Here is a 19,864-nt window from a genome sequence, read left to right on the forward strand (position 1 = left end):
GCCTAGAGCCTGCTTCAGATTTTGTGTGTCTCTCTCTCTCTCTCAGCCCCTCCCACTCGTGCTCTGTCTCTGTCTCTCTCTCTCAAAAAAAAAAAAAAAAATAACATTAAAAAAGCTTTTCCTGTGAATCTACAGTAAAATGAACTTAGTAACATGACTTCACATAACCCTTTAAGTAGTTTACTCATGAAGAAACATGTCAAAATTGTTACCATCACAACAGAGTATAGCTCTGTCTTTGTGTGTATTTATATTTATATACAATACACCCACACATATACACATATACCACATGAAATATATATTCTATATTCTATAATATACATGTCATATGTAATCAGCATATGCATGTTGTTAGGTATGTATTATGTGTGTATACATACATATATATGTATACACACATATATGTATACACACACACATATATACATACACACATACTATGTATATTAGAATGAAATTTCACATGTAAACCAGAGATTGCAATCACTAGTCATTAAAGAATATTCTAAAGGAACGTGGTCAGCAACATTCAAGTAACCACACAGGCTCTGCTGAGTTGTGATTGCTGAGAACAAGAGGCAGATTACTAAGTGAATTAAGGAAAATTTGTTCTAGGCTGTGTTTGATGGAAAGATACTATGGCAGGCTAGAAAAACTGTGGAAGGAAGAACTGGGCTTTTGTTGTTTGGCGGGTTGGTTGTAAAAACCAACTTTTTGCTTTTCACATATTTTTTGAGACACTGTTATACTTCAGATGGCACGTGCTTTAAAGCTACCAGTTGAGAGATCCTGCCACATGCATGAACCTGGAAACCATCACCACAATTAACATAATGAGGACAGGGCACCTGGGTGGCTCACTTGGTTGAGCGTCCAACTCCCTCTTAATTTTGGCTCAGGTCATGATCCTAGAGGCCATGGGATTGAGCCCCAGGTTGGGATCTGTGATGACAGCATGGCGCCTGCTTAGGATTCTCTCTTCCTCTCTTTATGCCCCACCCCCCTCTCTCTCTCTCCAAATGAATAAATAAAACCTAAAAAAAAAGATGACGATTACACTTATCACCTCCACAAGTTCCGTGGGCTCCTCTGTGACCCCTCCTTCCCTTTTTCTTCCAATCACTTACACACTCACTCCCACCTACATTCCCAGACAACCATGGACTGGCTTTCTGTCACTGTGGAATGGTTTGCACTTTTTAAAAACTGCATGAATGAAATTACATGGTATGTTTTCTCTGTGTTGCCTTTTTCACTGAACAAAGTTATTTTAATATTTAAATGAATATTAAATGAATATTTTATTATGTATATCAATAGTTTCTTTTTTAAATTTCTTAGTATTCCATTGTCTGGACATACCACTATTTATCAATCTACCTGGTAATAGGGTTTATATAATACAATTTTCGCTTACTCCAGTCTCCTTTTGTGTGAGACTTGACCACTTCACGTACAGTATTACAGCACAAGTACGGTATAATAGTATACTTAAAATTCCTCATTCCAAACTTTGTTATATGTTTTTTACATACTTTATCTCTACATATTTTACCTTTACAAGTTCCATAGTACATTTGTACTATTTTTAATTCAAAGAGTCAATTATCAATTAAAGAGGCTTTTTAATAAAATACAAAATACTTTCCACACATTTCCAATTTATGCAGCTGTTCATTCCTTTGTACAAATCCAGACTTAGACCTTGTATTTTTTTTTTCTTCTACTTGGAAGGTGTTTTTAAACATTTATTTTATTTTTTTTTTTTTAATTTATAGATCTGCTAGTGATGAGACAGTCTCTAGTCACCTTCATTTTTTAAAGATAGAGTATGGTCTATAGGTTGACAGTTGTTTTCCTTTCAGGGTTTTATTTTTAAAGTTTATGTATTTTTGAAAGAGAGAGAGAGTGATGGAGAGGCAGAGAGAGAGGGAGAGAGAGAATCCCAAGCAGGTTCTGCACTGTTAATATAGAGCCTGACGCAGGGCTTGAACCCATGAACAGTGAGTTCATGACCTGAGCCAACATCAAGAGTCAGACTCTCAGTTGACTGAGCCACCCAGGCGCCACTCTTGCAGGATTTTAAACATGATTTTCCATTGTTTTCTTGCTTATATTGTCTCAGATAAGAGATCTATTGCCATTTTATCTTTAACTGCTTTACTAAGATTGCTTTTAGGCTTTTATTTTTATCCTTGATTTTGAGGAATTTCAGTATGATATGCCTTGTTTTCTGTGTTTCTTATGTTTGGCATTTGTTGAGTTTCCTGAATCCATTGTTGTATAATTTGCATCAAATTTGGAAATCGTGCAGCCATTATTTCATAAAATATGTTTTCCGTCACTCTTTTTTCAGGTACAATTTTACATGACCACTCGATATTATCCTATGACACTTCACTGATGTTTTCGTTATCGTGTCTTTAGTCTTCTACCTCTCTATCACATTTCAGGTAGTTTCCATTACCCTATCTTCACTTCCTCTGGCCTTTTCTTTCACAGTGTTTAATTTTCTTTCGATCTCATCCAAAGTATTCTCCGTGTGCCATCTTATATACTTCAGATGTAATTGTACTGTTTAGTGTCCTTGTCCATAACTTCTATCATATCTATAATCTGTCAATTTCTATTATGTCAATTTCTATTATTTTTTACTATATTATGGTGAGTCACAGCGTCTTTCTTCTTTCAATACCAATATAACATTTCATTTCATGCTGAACATTATGTGTTTTACCTTGCTGAATCATGGATGGCTTCATATTCCTCTAAATGCTCTCCAGCATTATTCTAGAAAGTAGGCACATTACTTGGAACTAGTGTGATTCTTTCTGGAATGGCTTTTTGATTTGTTAGCTGTGTCCAGAGTACTGCTCAGTCTATGATGACTTTTAACCACAACTAAGATAATATCTTTCTGAATACTAATTATCCCCACTTATTAGAATATCCTTCTGAGTACCCTAACCTATATAGAATTTTTTTTTTCCCACTCTGGAAACCAGAGTTTTACACTCTGGATAGTTAGAACATAAACTATCTTTGGTCCTATGTGGACCCTGAAAAGAATTCCCCTATTCTTGTCAGGTTCTTTACACAACCTCAGACAGCTTCCTCACATGCTTGCACCAGTCAATATTCAACTTAGGACTTGGAAAGGACTCCAGTCTCTTTCTCAGGTACTGGAAGGAGGCAGTCTTCTTTCTGTGCCTGGTGCAGCCATGGCTTGTGGTCCCAAGGAGCATCTGAAGTGTGTAACAGCTTCAAAGCATTGGATGCTGGATAAACTGACCAGTGTGCTTGTCCCTCAACCATCTACAGGTCCCCATTAGCTGAGAGAATGTCTTCCTCTCATCATTTTCCTGAGGAACAGACTTAAGTATGCCCCAACAGGAGATGAAGTAAAGATCTGATACAGCATTTTATTAAGATTGATGGCAAGGTCTGAGCTGATATAACCCACCCTGCTGGTTTTATGTATGTTAGGAGCATTCAAAGACTGGGGAGAATTTCCATCTGATCTGTATGACACCAAGGGTTGTTTCTGTTCTTTGGATGACACCTGAGGATGCCAAGTATAAGTTGTGCAAAGTGAGAGAGATCTTTGTGTGGACAAAAGGAACCCCTCACCTGGTGGTCCATGATGCTGGCACTATCTACTATCTTGATCCCCTCATCAAGGTGAAGGACACCATTCAGATTGATTTGGAGACTGGAAAGATTACTGATTTCATCAGGTTTGACACTGGTAATCTATGTATGGTGACTAGAGATGCTAACCTGGGAAGAACTGGTGTGATCGGTGCCCGAGAGAGGCACTATGGTTCTTTGGATATAGTTCACTGCCAATGGCAACAGCTCTGCCACCCAGTTCTCCAATATTTTTGTTATTGGCAAAGGCAACAAGCCATGGATTTCTCTTACCCATGTAAAGGGTATCTGCCTCACCATTGCTCAAGAAAGAGACAAAAGACTGGTGGTCAAACAGAGCAGTGGGTAAAATGGTCTCTAGGTGACTTAATAGGAAGCCTTTGTACTTAATTAAAGATAATACAGCACAATAAAAAAAATTAGAAGATTTGGAGAGGATTCCAAGCCTCAGGAGCCTTCTCTTTAGGAAGCTCTCTTCTTTCCAGTCCTGTGTCCTGTGAACCCCAGTTGTATTAGCCTTCTTAGCCACCTACTTGTGTCTCTGAATGCAGAAGTTTCCAGGCTGCAACTGGGTCACTCCTCAACAGCACAGCGTGGAAAGTCTCCAGACCACAACTCAGGGCAGTCATAGTTATCACCTAATGTTCCCCCTCTCACAGGAATCTCTGTCCTAATCTCCAATGCATGATAAGCGCTGTTTTCCATATTTTATTTTATTTTTTTAGTTTTTTTTTTTTTTTCATGTAGGAGGGAAGTGTCAGTATCTGTTATACTATCCCCTGGGAATATTTTAGTTTTTCAAAGGGATTTTCATTGTTTTCCTGTCGGGAGTGCAATGTAAAACATTTCATCTTTCCATGGAGCCTTCAGTAAAATAATCAGTAACTAACTGTTAAAGTAAATGCATTTTGACAAGGTACAGAGACTCTTTGTCTTTCTTCAATAAGTAGGGAGTAAATACAAATTTCAAGTGGGCAATAACTTTGCCTTATCTGCATATCCCTGGGATCTACAATGTGTTTTCACATTGTAGGCACTTAATAAATGATTGCTAAATAATGTTAAGATATTGGCTAAAAACTAAATACCCCATGCAGCTATACAAACCTTCATTCAAGATTTCTAAATAGAATGGGCCATTAAGTTCTCCAATTTAGACTAAGAAATGTTAAAGACCCCCATGCCTACATTTGGTATAACTGCCAAGTTGATAAAAATCCCCTTCTCGCGTCCTCCAACACTGCTAATTCTTGATGTCACTAACTCCCAGTGTTGCTAAACAGTGAAAATCAATAGGGAGAACTTCACAGGTCTTGTTGAGAAGCCACTTTAGTTTCAGACTTTTAGAATCATTCTGACAACCCATCTCATAGGACTTCGGGAGTAGAAAAACCTACGTTTGTTTTAAGCTGTTTAGGTAGAGTACTTCAATATATATCAGTTACAAAATTTCCTGACCCTGCTCATCCTAAATCACAATATTGTCACTTTCACATGTGTTTGATGTGAGTTATAAAAATACTTATACATTTCTACCTAGTAACGATAGTCCTTGGAATTCTTTTAAAAGGGCAAGGTGAGGCAGTATCATAGAATCCATAATAATACAATAAATTAAAATGAGAAAATGTATGGCAGGGTACTATTTCATTATACAATTATAATTGTGACCACTTTGAAACCACATGGAAGAAGGCTATGATTAATAAATTAAGTAAAATGTATAGACCACAAAAACAAATTTATGATGCTATGTTAAAAGGTATGTGCACACGAATAAAAATTAGAAAGGAGTATGAAATAATGAAAACATCTGATTTGTTAAGGTGGATCAATGGCGAACAATTCTTTATACAAAATACACATTTAGAGAAAGGGTTGCTTTAAAGGATGTTTGCCCCTCAAATATATATTTTAAAGCTAGGCTTCACTTGGGTCACATTTGCAGATAAGAAAAATCAGTTTTCACTCTTTCAAACCTTTCTCATATGCTTGATGTATGAAATTAAATATTAACTTTTTTCTGGGCTATGTGAAACTGTCTGCACCCGTAACCCAAGGTGTGCTTAATTTGCATCTGCACTTGTGACGTAAGAGCACTCATAATCCGTTACTATTTTGTATAGTTGGTTTTGGGGCTTTGAAATCCTTCTTTTACACCCCTATTTCTGCATCTTCTCTCACCACATATACTGACAGTAGTGTTAGCACTGCTGAGTGAAAGTGCAGAAAACAAGGGTGACTGGCCCAGCCTGCCCACTGTTCACACAAGCAGATGGCTGAAGTGACAGAATTGGGACTAACTTAAGTGAAATGTGTGCCTTGTCTTCGGTGAAGGAAGGGTAAGTCTTCCTGACATTGTGACCGTTACAATTGTCTAAGGGAGTATCTTTAGGTTGTCAAGCTTGATCTTAAAATAGAAGCATGCTCTACGGATAAGCATAAGGGCTGAAGCCGATGTGTACACACACACACACACACACATACACACACAAACATTCTGGCTTGTGGGATACACATACATGTGATGTGTGTAAGAGTGAGATAAATACCCCTAATGACTGAATTAGCATCTCTACAAATCTCTAAGACTCTAAAATGTTAATGAGTTCCCAAATGATAACATTACGAGCTAAATATGCCACTTTTGCATGTATCTTCTAAATCAGAAAATAAAGCAAACAGGCCAAATGATCATGTACTGGGAAAACTCCTAAGTTACACACGTAACAATGGGGCAATGGCATAGCCTAGAGGTGAAAACAAATCTCTTTCCAATAAAATCACACGTATTCATTGCACAGTCTTTGGTAAAACTCAGGGAACAGAGTCCAGGTAAAGAATTAGTGCACACTCGAGCACAGGATCCTGAACGTGGGAAATTCCATTTATACTGATCCTTTCTGCCTGAAAAATCTGTAAATATCTTCCTGTGAAATATGTTACATATACATGTAGCACATGTGTACACGTATGTGCATACATGTTTATACACGCACATACATATATCCCGCAAGACTTTGTACTCAAACAGTGCATATCCCCATGCACCCTGTTTCTTTCATACCATTGAAACACCCTGGCCTTCCATTCCTAATGAAATGCTTTTTTTGAAGTCAGTAATATAAATATACATTTCCATCACAATCTATCAGAGTTGTAAGCGGGCGGCTAAGTTCAGAGCTCTAGGCAGTCACCAAGGACATGACCTTTAATGTAATCCTGCCTTCACCATGGACTGCGGTATCCTGGGAATACTGAACTTAATGCTGTACTCTGAACACATATGCAAAATAAACACGAAGTTGAGGAACCTTTTCATGCATATTTATTTGGTTTTCAGGTCAAGGCTAATTCTTGTTTATAGTGGGTTAAGGGTTGATGAAGTTACATCACACAAATAGAGGTATGCAGTGGCACAGAACAGCTAAGTAGGGTCTCAGGCCGGACTTCACAAAGCAAGCAGACCATGAATCTCCTTCGCTGCTAGCGTTTCTTTTGAAATGCCCTAAAAACGACTAATTCCATCAACAAATAGCTTTTCTATAAAATTTGTTAAATTATTGGGGCGCCTGAGTGGCTCAGTCGGTAAAGTGTCCAACTTCGGCTCAGGTCATGATCCTGTGGTTTTTGAGTTTGAGCCCCGTGTGGGGCTCTGTGTTGACAGCTCAGAGCCTGGAGCCTGCTTTGGATTCTGTGTCTCCCTCTCTCTCTGACCCTCCCCTGTTCATGCTCTGTCTCTGTCTCAAAAATAAATAAAACATTATATATTTTTTAATTTGTTAAATGTTTGCTTATTTTTAAAATTTTAAAAGAGACAGAGCGCGAGCAGGGGAGGGACAGAGAGAGAGGGAGACAGAATCTGAAGCAGGCTTCAGCCTCTGAGCTGTTAGCACAGAGCTTGATGCGAGGCTCGAACTCACAAACCATGAGATCATGACCTGAGCCCAAGTCGGACACTTAACCAACTGAACCACCCAGGTGCCCCCATCAACAAATATTTTGAGCACCCATTACAAGCTGAGCATTTTGGGGGGGCATAAAACAATGAGGTTTTTGTGTGTCAAAATCAAGAATGTCTCCAGTATATTATCCTTGGGTCTATTTACTTATTTCTCAGCAAGTAAATGCAAAGGGCGTGCTGTTATTTCATACGCTGACCATTTGGGAACTGCTTTTCCTCTTGGATTTTTAAAGAATTAATGTAGTTACGAGGTAGCTATACGCAAGGAATTCTAGGCTCATTCCCTGAGAGCTGTGTGATTTGGACAGGTGAATTCAATCTTCTATTTCAATTATTTGTTATAGAAGTCTTTCATAGAGATGCTGATTATATACCTGTATCTATCTATATATAAACATGCATTTTATATTGATAGATATGTGTTTACATATACATGTGTACATTACAAGCACTTAATAGAGCATAGTTACTATATTTTCTTATTGTTATTAGGATACATTGGGGTCTTAGATGGGTGAAATAGCTGTGAAAAGGATGGGTGGTAAGTGTTTCACAGATGCCATGAAGGGAGGGATGGGGCCACATGGTTCTAGACAACATAGACTCGGTGGGTGGAGGCATGGCAAGTGACTATGTACAAGAAGGCATCCTAGAGGAGGTGACTTAGGAGATGAGCATTAAAGATAACAAAAGTGGAGTGCCTGGGTGGTTCAGTTGGTTAAGCATCCAATTTCGGCTCAGGTCGTGATCTCACAGTTTGTGAGTTCGAGCCCTGAATTGGGCTCTGTGCTGTCAGTGCAGAGCCTGCTTTGAATCCTCTGTCCCTCTCCCTTTACCCCTCCCCAAATCATTCTTTCTCTTTCAAAAATAAATGGATCTTTAAAAAAACATTTAAAGATAACTACAAGTTAGTAAGGAAAATGGAGAGGAGAGAGAGAAAGGGGAAGACAACCTTAGAAAAAAATGGGCAAGAAGATAAAACTCTTCTGCACTGCAAAGGAAACAATCAACAAAACTAAAAGGTAACCAACGGAATGGGAAAAGATATTTGCAAATGACATATCAGACAAAGGGCTGGTATCCAAAATCTATAAAGAACTCACCAAACTCCACACCCGAAAAACAAATAATCCAGTGAAGAAATGGGCAGAAGACATGAATAGACACTTCTCTAAAGAAGACATCCAGATGGCCAACAGGCACATGAAAAGATCCTCAATGTCACTCCTCATCAGGGAAATACAAATCAAAACCACACTCAGATATCACCTCACGCCAGTCAGAGTGGCTCAAATGAACAAATCAGGAGACTATAGATCCTGGAAAGGATGTGGAGAAACGGGAACCCTCCTGCACTATTGGTGGGAATGCAAACTGGTGCAGCCACTCTGGAAAACAGTGTGGAGGTTCCTCAAAAAATTAAAAATAGATCTACCCTATGACCCAGCAATAGCACTGCAAGGAATTCACCCAAGGGATACAGGAGTGCTGATGCATAGAGACATTTGTACTCAATGTTTATAGCAGCACTTTCAACAATAGCCACATTATGGAAAGAGCCTAACTGTTCATCAACTGACAAATGGATAAAGAAATTGTGGTTTATATACACAATGGAATACTACTTGGCAATGAGAAAGAATGAAATCTCGCCTTTTGTAGCAATGGAGAGAACTGGAGAGCAATGGAGGAACTGGAGAATGTTATGCTAAGTGAAATAAGTCATACGGAGAAAGGCAGATACCATATGTTTTCACTCTTATGTGGATCCTGAGAAACTTAACAGAAGACCATGGGGGAGGGGAAGGGGAAAAATGTTACAGAGAGGGAAGGAGGCAAACCATAAAAGACTCTTAAAAACTGAGAATAAACTGAGGGTTGACAGCAGGTGGGAGGGAGGGGAAAGTGGGTGATGGGCAATGAGGAGGGCACCTGTTGGGACAAGCACTGGATGTTGTATGGAAAGTAATTTGACAATGAATTTCATATTAAAAAAAAAAAAAGAAAAAGAAAAAAGGGGCAAGAACCCTGTGGCCAAGTCTCTTGCTTATGTGAGATGTGGTCTATTGTGTATGCAGGGGAATTGACCTGAAAGTTTGAAACGGCTGGAAAAACCCTGTGCAGAGTATTTAATGGAAAATGTACAGGAAAAGTAAGGATACATCATGGATTATTTGAGGATTTAAATAACTTGGGAATTAGCACACTAGGGATCCCTAAGTTACTGAAATTGGTCATGTTGTCAGTTCCAGGTTTTAGAATCCAAGTTTTCTGTCTTGAAGTGAAATGTCATGATAATTCCATACCCCCACAATCATTCCTTTCTCCCCTAACTGTATCAGGGAGTGCCTACAGTGCAAAACCACGAAGTTACTCTGAGTTCAGCAGTCTCCTAGCCCAGTCATTCGTTATCTTTTGAGATTCTGAGAACACTGTGTCAAGGTTTTACTAAATCACCAATATTGATAATTTGAGAAATTAGAATAAAACTATGAGAAGGCTAGAAAATGGAAAAATATTCATTACTTTCAAAGAAGGAAACCCAAACATCAGATGTAGTCTAAAAATCAATCCCAATATTGGTTCTACAGCTCTTTGTTTAAGGGACAGGAATAGACTGTCCGGAAAGATACACACTTAAAACTTGCACAGCTGCATTAAAAACAAGTTACTACACATTGAACTCATTTATTTACTACGGTGAAGAGATTAGGAGATGATGAGAGTCCAGTGGCCCTTATGTATGTGATATTCATCATGGTGTATTTATCACAAAGGAAATTTTCTAAATTCTTACAGAAACATGATAACTATACAGACACAAGTAGGCTAATATCACGACATTTGGACCAATAATTTTCAGAAGGACAGTGTGTCAAAGTATCTAAAATGTGTGCAATTTCAATCTGCAGGAAATCTTTCATGGCCATTCCCTACATGCGTCTTCTTAGCCTAATTCTTCCTAACTTTTATTACCTATGACCAGAATTAAAGTGTAGACTGTATATTAAATATATAGGTCAACGTAGTTTGCTAAATTATTTTTTAGAAAACCTAAAGCATCAAATGACAAAATCAGGATCCAACCAAATGTGCGAGGATGCAACTATAGGCTGATACTAAGAAAAGTGTAGTGTAGACAAATATAACATCCCACACTCAGCTCAAATGAGTCGACTCAGCATGAGGGGATCCAAGATTAGCAGGGATGCCATTGCAGTGTGTGTGGGGACTCAAGGTGAGACTGTCCTAATAGTCAGTGAGTTGACTATGCATACAATGCAAATCGTGCATGCTGAACACTGTTGAGAATAAGGGTAGAGATATTTTACGACAACAATTTTTACAGCAGTTATAGTAACGCTTAGCACTTACATATGTGCTATAGCAAAATTAACCCATTTAATCTTCACAGAAACTACTTTATGAGGCAAAAGTATTAGCATTATCCCCACTTTACAGGTGAGAAAATAGGTACAGTGAGATTAAATTAGGCCCAAGTCACATGGCTTATAAGCAACAGAGCAATTTGACCCCAATGTTACTATTCCCTTTTTCCTTTTTTAATGTTTGTTTATTTTTGAGAGAGAGAGAGAGAGACAGAGAGCGAGCGAGAGAGAGTGAGAATGAGCATGGGAGGGACAGAGAGAGAGGGAGGCACAGGTTTTGAAGGAGGCACCAGGCTCTGAGTTGTCAACACAGAGCCCGATGTGGGACTCGAACCCAACAACTGTGAGATCATGGCCTGAGCCAAAGTCAACAGCTTAGCCACCTTAGCCACCCAGATGCCCCCAAAGTTTCTATTCTTTTGCAGAACCTCACATTTTTATAAGGTAAAAGGAACACTCGGGAATGACTTTTACAGTAATAACAACCATACATGAGGAATTGATACTCGAAATGGAGACACAGCTTGTAGAAGAAATTACTGAAGGACACATAACTGACTTCAAACCCTGAATAGCTCTCTTGGGAAAGAGGCTGGACTTCTTTCTATGGTTCCAAGGAAGACTAGGAAGTAAAGAAAGGCATATTTTTAACACAAGTTAAAAAAAAGACTTTGTCATGTAATAACTATCTAAGATGGATTTTGGTTAATGGTAAATAAAATTGCAGAATCACAGAGTTCAAGGGATGAAGTATAGATAAATCCGTCTTCAGTAGTAGTGACAATATTTTGTACTACATTTAATGTTTGTGAATATCTGAAACTGCCCTTCACACGCTCTAAATGGCAATGCCTGCTGTCCATCCTTCATAGATGTGAAACCTGAACACCAACAAGCAATCCATCTCAAAAGGGGGATTGATGTGCTCAAAAAAGCCAGTCGCTATGCTCTGAGTGTAACATTGGCATGTATCCACATCTTCAGCTAATGAAAATAAGGAATCTATGTTCTTTTTTCTTTTGAACAGATTATCAGGCAGAACATTCCTTATTTATATTTCCTATCTTATGCTATCAAGTTAGCATGATTTCCCCCAAACAAACAAAAACTTCTTATGTAGTCTCTGTATTTTCCTCTCTCCTTCAGTCTTCTGTGTTTAGTAACATATTTAGGTTGCCCATTTTGTTGTAAATATCTGGATAATTAACTATCCACCTTTCATTTTTAACCATGATTTTGACATAGGCATTAACAAATTCACAAGTTAGTCTCATTAGGTCTGTTACATTCTGAGTAATTTCTTATGTACAATTATATTTTTGTTTATGTTAGTCTTTCTTTTAATTTACATTCTAGTTAGTTAACATACAGTGTAGTATTTGTTTCAGAAATAGAACCCAGTAATTCATCACTCACATACAATAAATACCCAGTGCTCATCCCAACAAGAGCCCTCCTTAATGCCCATCACCCATCTAGCCCACACCCCCACCCACCTCCCCTCCAACAACCCCCAGTTCATTTTCTGTGTTTAAGAGTCTCTTATGGTTTGTTTCCCCCTCTCTGTTTTTATATTATTTTTCCTTCCCTTCCCCTATGTTCATCTGTTTTGTTTTTTAAATTCCACTTATGAGTGAAATCATATAGTATTTGTCTTTCTCTGACTGTTTTATCTCGCTTAGTACGATACATTCAAACAGGTGTTGTGGCCATTCTGGAGAACGGCATGGAGGCTCCTGAAAACACTAAAAATAGAACTAGCCTATCATCTGTTAGCCTTTTCTATTGAATTTACTTAAATACACCTAAATTACTATTTTTAGTCTAGCAGCATTATTTAATAAGTAATTTATATAATTTGTGCATATCAATATTCTACTATGGCATGCCATCACATCCTTACATTTGCTTTTTCAGAGTAAGGAGACAGTAAATTCAAATAAATGAAAATCTACCTGATCGCTCATAGAAACAAAGTGAGCTCTCTTCAAATATGAAATGAAACAGATATCTTTTATTATAACCCAAATCCAGTTGGCCGTCTTGAAACCATCTTTCTGTCCATCCAGAAGCCTTGAAGAAAACTGTATCTGCAATCACAGATCTCTTCATTGGGGAACAAAAAGAGGATTTATATAGAGTATTAAACGAAAACTTCAGACAAATCCTCTTTAGGTGAGTTTCTTCCTCCCAAAGTTTCCCACTCTTAACAAGAACAAGAGTCTCCAATTCCCCCCACTGCTATTGATGCAGTCTCTTTATGGGCATGTTTTTCAGTAATAAAAATTATTTTCTCTCTGCCTATACCACTCACCTACACTTTTGATGAATATATATCTCTATCCCCAATCACCTTGCTCACCACCCCACTGCTTGGAAAATTCTGGTGGACAAAGTTCTTTATCCTGCAAGCCTCTATAAAGAGGTATATGCAAGCTACTATTAGGAATTCAGCTATTTTTATATCCTGAAAACAGCTATGACATCCCTACTGTTCACGACACACAAACTGGTATCTGCCAAACCATACTGACTAAAGTTTCTAAGAGGTAGGGCTCATTCTATAACAAGCCAAAAGATCAAGAGCATTCACAACTAAAAAATATGAAACCACTTTTATAGAAAAGTTCTCTTTTGGAAATCTTTTCTAACTATAAGACATATTTCTTCTGTCAGTAAATCTCTTTTCTTTCCAGAGAATCATGAGAAATAATATCGTGATTAGCTACCAAATTTTAGAGTTTGCTTGTTTTTTGTTTTTTATAGTTTTTCACTTTGCTCAACACTTTTGATTCATGGATGATCTTCTCCTTACCCCTACCCTGTTAAAACACACACACACACACACACACACACACACACACACCCCTAAACACACAGCATAGGCATAAAGAGGGCATGTTTCAATAAAGAGCCACAAAATCATAATAATCTTGAATAATACTGTGATGCTCATATACTCAAGATTATTGCTCGAACACTAGAGGCATTTACAGATACAATCCTAGGGTTAAGACACTACAGAGAGACTGGACAATATATTTTTAAAAATTCTAATTAAGCCAGATGTTAACAGGCAGTATAACTCCAAAGCAATACAACTTCAAAAAGAGACAGAGACTATTTGTAGCAAATCTGTGGACCAAACAAACCACTGAAACGTTTTTCATGTGTGATAAACCTTGAAGAATGGATGCTACCTATACAGGTAGGAATCAGAGGAAATACATTTCAGAAGAGAGAAACATAGTTTATCAATTATATTCTGATAATGATGGGTATTCAGAGTGTCATTTGAAAAAATATATGTGATTTCCTAGTGCTTTGGTAAGATCCTAAAAAGATAATGATGGACACATGTGAGCAGGGTCCCAAAGTACAAAGATGGGTATGGAAAAGAATTTGAGCTCTAAGAAAATTCATAAATAATCCATTTTCTTAAAATTGTATTCAGTAATAACCTACAGTTATCTGCATGAATTTTGCACACAGCAATTATTTGATAATCAGGAGTAAATTGTGTCTTTTTGGTCATGCAACAGATTTAGCTGATCAAATCAACTTTGCTGTTTCTTTGCCCCTTAAAATCTAAGCATAACACTAGTAATATCTAACAGGTATTAATAATTCTGTATTAAATATTGGCATTTATTATTGAGCTCAACCTTTCCAAAGTTCCTACAGCTACATTTCATTATCCCCATTTTACGGACATAGAGACAGAGACTCCCAACAGCCTGAGTAATCTGGCCCCAAGTCACAGAGCTACTATGTTAGTAGAGTCAAGTTACAGTAGCCAGTCTGATTTTACAACTCATCTTCTGAATAACAAAGCTATAAATCATGCTCTCCTGACCACGCATAGATTAAAAAAAATGTGACCGTTAAGGGCCCATTTAAATATGTGCTAAAACCAATTTAAATATTTTAAATATTAACACTATTAATATATCAAATCTTGTTTTATTATCACAACTGTTACCTAAGGTAGATAGATCTCACCTTGGAATAATCAGACAAGAATAAAAGTATCATCAGTCTGTTCTTATGTTGATCTGTTATTTCTGAGCATGATAAATTCAGTTTCTATCCCTGAAGTCATCTAGTTAAAGAGCCTGAATTTATTGGTTTTTTTTAAGTTTATTGACAGAGAGAGAGAGAGAGAGAATATGAATGAGCAGGGAAGGGACAGAGGCGGGGGGTGGGGGACAGAGAACCCCAAGCAGGCTCCGTGCTGTCAGCACAGAGCCCGACGCAGGGCTCGAACTCATGAACTGTAAGATCAAGCAAGACCTGAGCTGAAATCAAGGGTTTTGATGCTCAACCAACAGAGCCACCCAGGTGCCCCAAGCTTGAAATTATTGCTAATTTCATTAAGTTCTATTATAACATCTGCAGTTCATGTTAATATAATTCGTAGTTATAATGTAATTGGAGGGAAAGACTGCTAATGCTGGCTGGTGCTGAGTATCTGGGCTGATCCCAGATAGGAAAATAATATGTTTATCAGTTTGGTCAAATCCCTTTGGGGGGCCAGTTTGGCTACAGATTATGAAAAAGGTTTGTCTCCCCTCTCTACACATCTCGATAACCCTCCACCTTCTCCCCATGCCCTAAAGAAAGGGAGAGAATAAAATCTATAAAAGGGTTCCAAGGTACTCCACATAACAAAGTAGCAGAAATGCCATATACTCAAGGGTTCCTGGAAGTCCAGGAGTGAGGAAGTAGGAAGAAGGTGCCTAGAAAGTGAGAGAAGAAAACCCATAAGGGGGTTAAAAGTGGAGCCCTGGGGATGTGTCCACAGCCAGTTGCTATAGAGGGGGTTTTACCAACAATACAGTGCCTAGAAACCAGATTGAACCACATAAAGTTGCAGACATTACATTATATTTTGACGTACTAAACTAGCCATTTCAGGATCTCAGTTAAGCATCTGACTTCGGCTCAGGTCACGATCTCATGGCTCCTGGGTTCAAGCCCTGCATCGGGCTCTGTGCTGACAGCTCAGAGCCTGGAGCCTGCTTCAGACTCTGGGTCTCCCTCTCTCTCTGTCCCTTCCCTGCTCTCTCACGCTCTCTCTCTCTCTCTCAAAAATAAACATTACAAAAACTAGCAATTTCATATGACTTAATAAATTGATGTTTAAGATTAGATTTGTTATAATTAATCACATACCTTTATTAAATTATAGCATCTATATACAATTTGCAAAGCTTAATGACCTTTTCAGAAATTGAAAGGAGGTAGGGGCTTCTGATAAATGGGGCCAGAAGCTTGATATACGGGTAAATATATGTGTGCACACATATACGTGTATGTATATACTTAGCGTGTAGTGACTCACACATAGAGATAGTATAGTTTTTAAAAAAAATAATACAGTAGACATGCATTTATCATCTCAGCTTAAAAACCACAAAGTACCAGGGTACCTGGGTGGCTCAGTTGGTTATGCGTCCGAATTTGGCTCAGGTCATGATCTCATAGCTCGTGAGTTCGAGCCCCGCGTCGGGCTCTGTGCTGACAGCTCAGAGCCTGGAGCCTGCTTTGGATGCTGTGTCTCCCTCTCTCTCTGCCCCTCCCCTGCTCGTGCTAAAACATAAACAAAAAAATTTTTAAAAAACGCATAAGGTGCCTTATTTGAATATGAATTAAAGGTTGACTGTAGATGGTGGCACTCCTTAGGAGTGTCTGATTTAAAATAACATAAGGCAAATTTCAATCTGCGGTTTGCAGTAGAGACCTATTTTTAAAATCCTCTAGGGAATTTCTCTTCCTCCTCAGTTTGACAGGGAGAAAAAGATTTGGAAGAAAAGCTTTTTGTCTCAACGTTCACACCTGATGCTCTATATGTTCTTTTTAAAGGCGTACAGCCTTGGAAAAACGTGTTTGCTGAGCCCTGGCTGAAGTCGGGCACCCAGTGGCAGCACAGGGGGGCGGCTTTGCCCTCGAGGACTCAAGGGGATTGCGCTGTCGCTTTCTGCCAAGTCAGATAAATAAAAAGGAAAAACGAGGTATGTAGGTACCGCACAAGGGCAAACTATGGCAATGAATTCATCAGGCATCTATTATGGAGAAAATAAATTTGAAATACGCTTTGAAAAGAATAGTTTCAGAGGGAAAATATGAGAGGTGATATATTATTTATATCTGGTTTTGTACTTCTCTTTCTCCACTGAATTTCTCACTAGATAAAACTCAGAAAATTCAAAATAAATCTGGATTTGAATCAGTTCGTATGAGAGATTCAGTGTTCCCATATGACTGGGTAATAAAGCAATATATTAGCCGATATAAAATTGGCTCACTTTATTCATTCACACTAATTTTTAGGTGCATGGATGAGTTATCTTAATTGATCTTCCAACAATCATGTGAGAAAAGTACTACGATTATGTTTGTTATATAGGTAAGGACACAACACCAAAAACACTTAGACCAGTCAGTCACATGGATAAGAGGTAGAGTTGGGATTGTGTCCCGAGCAGCTGAGCTCCAGAGGCTTCATTATAACCACTACTTTCTAGCCTCTTACTGTAAACTGTGGTGTATCTTCGTAGTGTATAATATATTAGATTTTTTGGATACATATAAATGTTAAATTCAAACAGTAAAACTTATCATCCTTAGAACTACAAAGCAACAGGCCATCATCTCCCTGGAAGCATTTATATCTCAAAGGGAATATTTTACATAAATATGTATGTGTACATGTGTATATGTGTTCATAGTGTGCATGCGTGTACAGAGATATCATGTATATAAATGTGTACACTTACATATAAAGGAAAACTATACACATAAACCCTTTACATAAAGGGTAAAGACAGCAAGCAACTAATTTCAATATCCTCAAAACATTTTACAGCCCTCCCTGAAATGTAGAATCTGTCTGAAAATTAGTCATGACGGTATTTGTTTGCTTGCAAAGAGATCTTGTTCGTTTTCAGTTTTCAGAATCTGTCTACTGATGACCTGGGCTTGATTATATAGCTAACTTCATATCAGCTACATACTAATTCATAGTTTTCAATAGTTGTGAAAAATTATTTTTCACTACTATCCTTCTCCCACATTTATGTGTGATTTGGAAGTTTATAGAAATATTCAGTGTGCCATTAAAGACTTGAAAGAATTTAAAGTATGGGAATATTCAAAACATGTGAGGAAACATGTCACGGGCACGTCACCTGTCTTGTGTGTCCTCAGCTCACTTCCCATGTGACTTGTCCCAGAACCCTGATCTCTGTGCGGTGTCCAGGGGTGTTGGGAGAGGCAGGCACTACATCTAGGATACGATGGTATATGACGCTTGTCAGTATGGGCAGTTCTGCTGACAGGGACTGTCCACCACGGGCATGTGATCTCAGGCCAATCATAGAGCATCTGGGGCTTGACTGAAAACTGGGTCATATGCAGTCTCTCTCGATTCTGTACTTGAAAATGTGGTGTGCATATATCACTCCTACAGCTCGCACTACATGGAGGAAGCCAGCCTGAAGTCAATGTGGGTTGTCAGAAAAGGGCTAAGCAAGAACATCACAGAGAATGACAGACCCCACATCAAGCAGTCTCTGATATCTACCCAAATTCTCGATCTTCACATTATTAATGTGCTTCTCCTATTGTTTAAACCTGTTTGGTGGGGCTTATATTATTTGCAACCCAAACCATCATGAATGTTAAAAGAAATATTAAGAATATTGAAGATCTATATTTCGGAGGATTCAGGAATGAAGTTGCCTTCATTTAAGTATCAGTATTCATGTTCAGTGTAAAAAAATATTAGCAATGCATTTATTTTTTTTTTTATTTTTCCACCTTGAGATATAATTGACATAGAACACTGTGTAAGCCTAAGGTGTACAATATGATCATTTGATGTATGTAATCAAAAATAATAACCATAGTAACCATTACAAGGTTGTCAACAATGCATTTTATATTATTTTAAAGTTTATTTTTCAGAAAGAGAGAGAGAAAGAAGGATCAGAGGAGGGACACAGAGAGACAGAGAGAAAGAATCCTGAGCAGACTCCGCACTGTCAGTGCAGAGCCCAACATGGGGCTCCAAGTCAGGAACTGTGAGATGATGACCTGAGCCAAAATCAAGAGCCAGAGGTTTAACTGAATGAGCCCCCTGCCAAGTGTTCCCCAACAATGCATTTTAAAGGGCCAGTTTAAGGTTGTTAATATCCAAGAATTTCAGCCTTGAAATAATATTTAAAATGAAGCACACGTTAACAAAAAAAAAAAAAAAAAAAAAAAAAACTTAATAGACTGTCCCTTATACACAAAGCACTGTGCTAGAATGGCAAAATGGACACGCAGATAACTAAAACACAAAACCTCTAATTCACTCAATCATATAATCTCCTTAGCTATAAATGAGTATTTCGACTCTTCATTGGCTTCCCTCACAGACATGTCAACTCTCAAGCTTGGCCTTCCTTCTTCCCCATCTTCTTTTCTTCCAGGATTCAAAAACATCCGTTGAGCAACTACTCTTTGTGAAAGAATACACTATTTACTGAGAAAGCTGAAATGAATAAGCTCATTAATTGGTATGAAAGAAAGACAACAATCAAGAATTAGATCAAGTGTCTGGTCTTGAAAAAAAATACACAAGTAAACATAGAATGAGTTAATATTTGTAAGGCTTTGGTTTTGTTTTCTTTTTTGATTAAAAGAAAATAAAATATAATTTCCCCCATATAAAAAAATACCTTTTTAAATTAATGGCAATCCAAGCAGCAATTACCAAAACTTTCAAAAAAACCAGGCTTCAAATCATTAAGATTATATCATACATACCAATTTTATTGTTATGAGATTTTGTTGTTATAATTCATTAACA

The 19,864-nt window shown here is 37.9% G+C and overlaps 1 protein-coding gene and 1 pseudogene across 1 annotated transcript in view; one reads left to right on the forward strand and one right to left on the reverse strand.

Moving 5' to 3' along the window:
• The window catches only part of PCDH15 (protocadherin related 15), a 1,242,339-nt gene that overhangs the window by 1,072,938 nt on the left and 149,537 nt on the right, over window positions 1–19,864 (reverse strand). The window lies entirely within an intron of this gene.
• LOC131492635 (small ribosomal subunit protein eS4, X isoform-like) lies at window positions 3,225–4,003 on the forward strand (annotated as a pseudogene).

This window comes from Neofelis nebulosa, chromosome 13 (assembly GCF_028018385.1).
Source record: "Neofelis nebulosa isolate mNeoNeb1 chromosome 13, mNeoNeb1.pri, whole genome shotgun sequence".
NCBI classification, from domain to species: domain Eukaryota; kingdom Metazoa; phylum Chordata; class Mammalia; order Carnivora; family Felidae; genus Neofelis; species Neofelis nebulosa.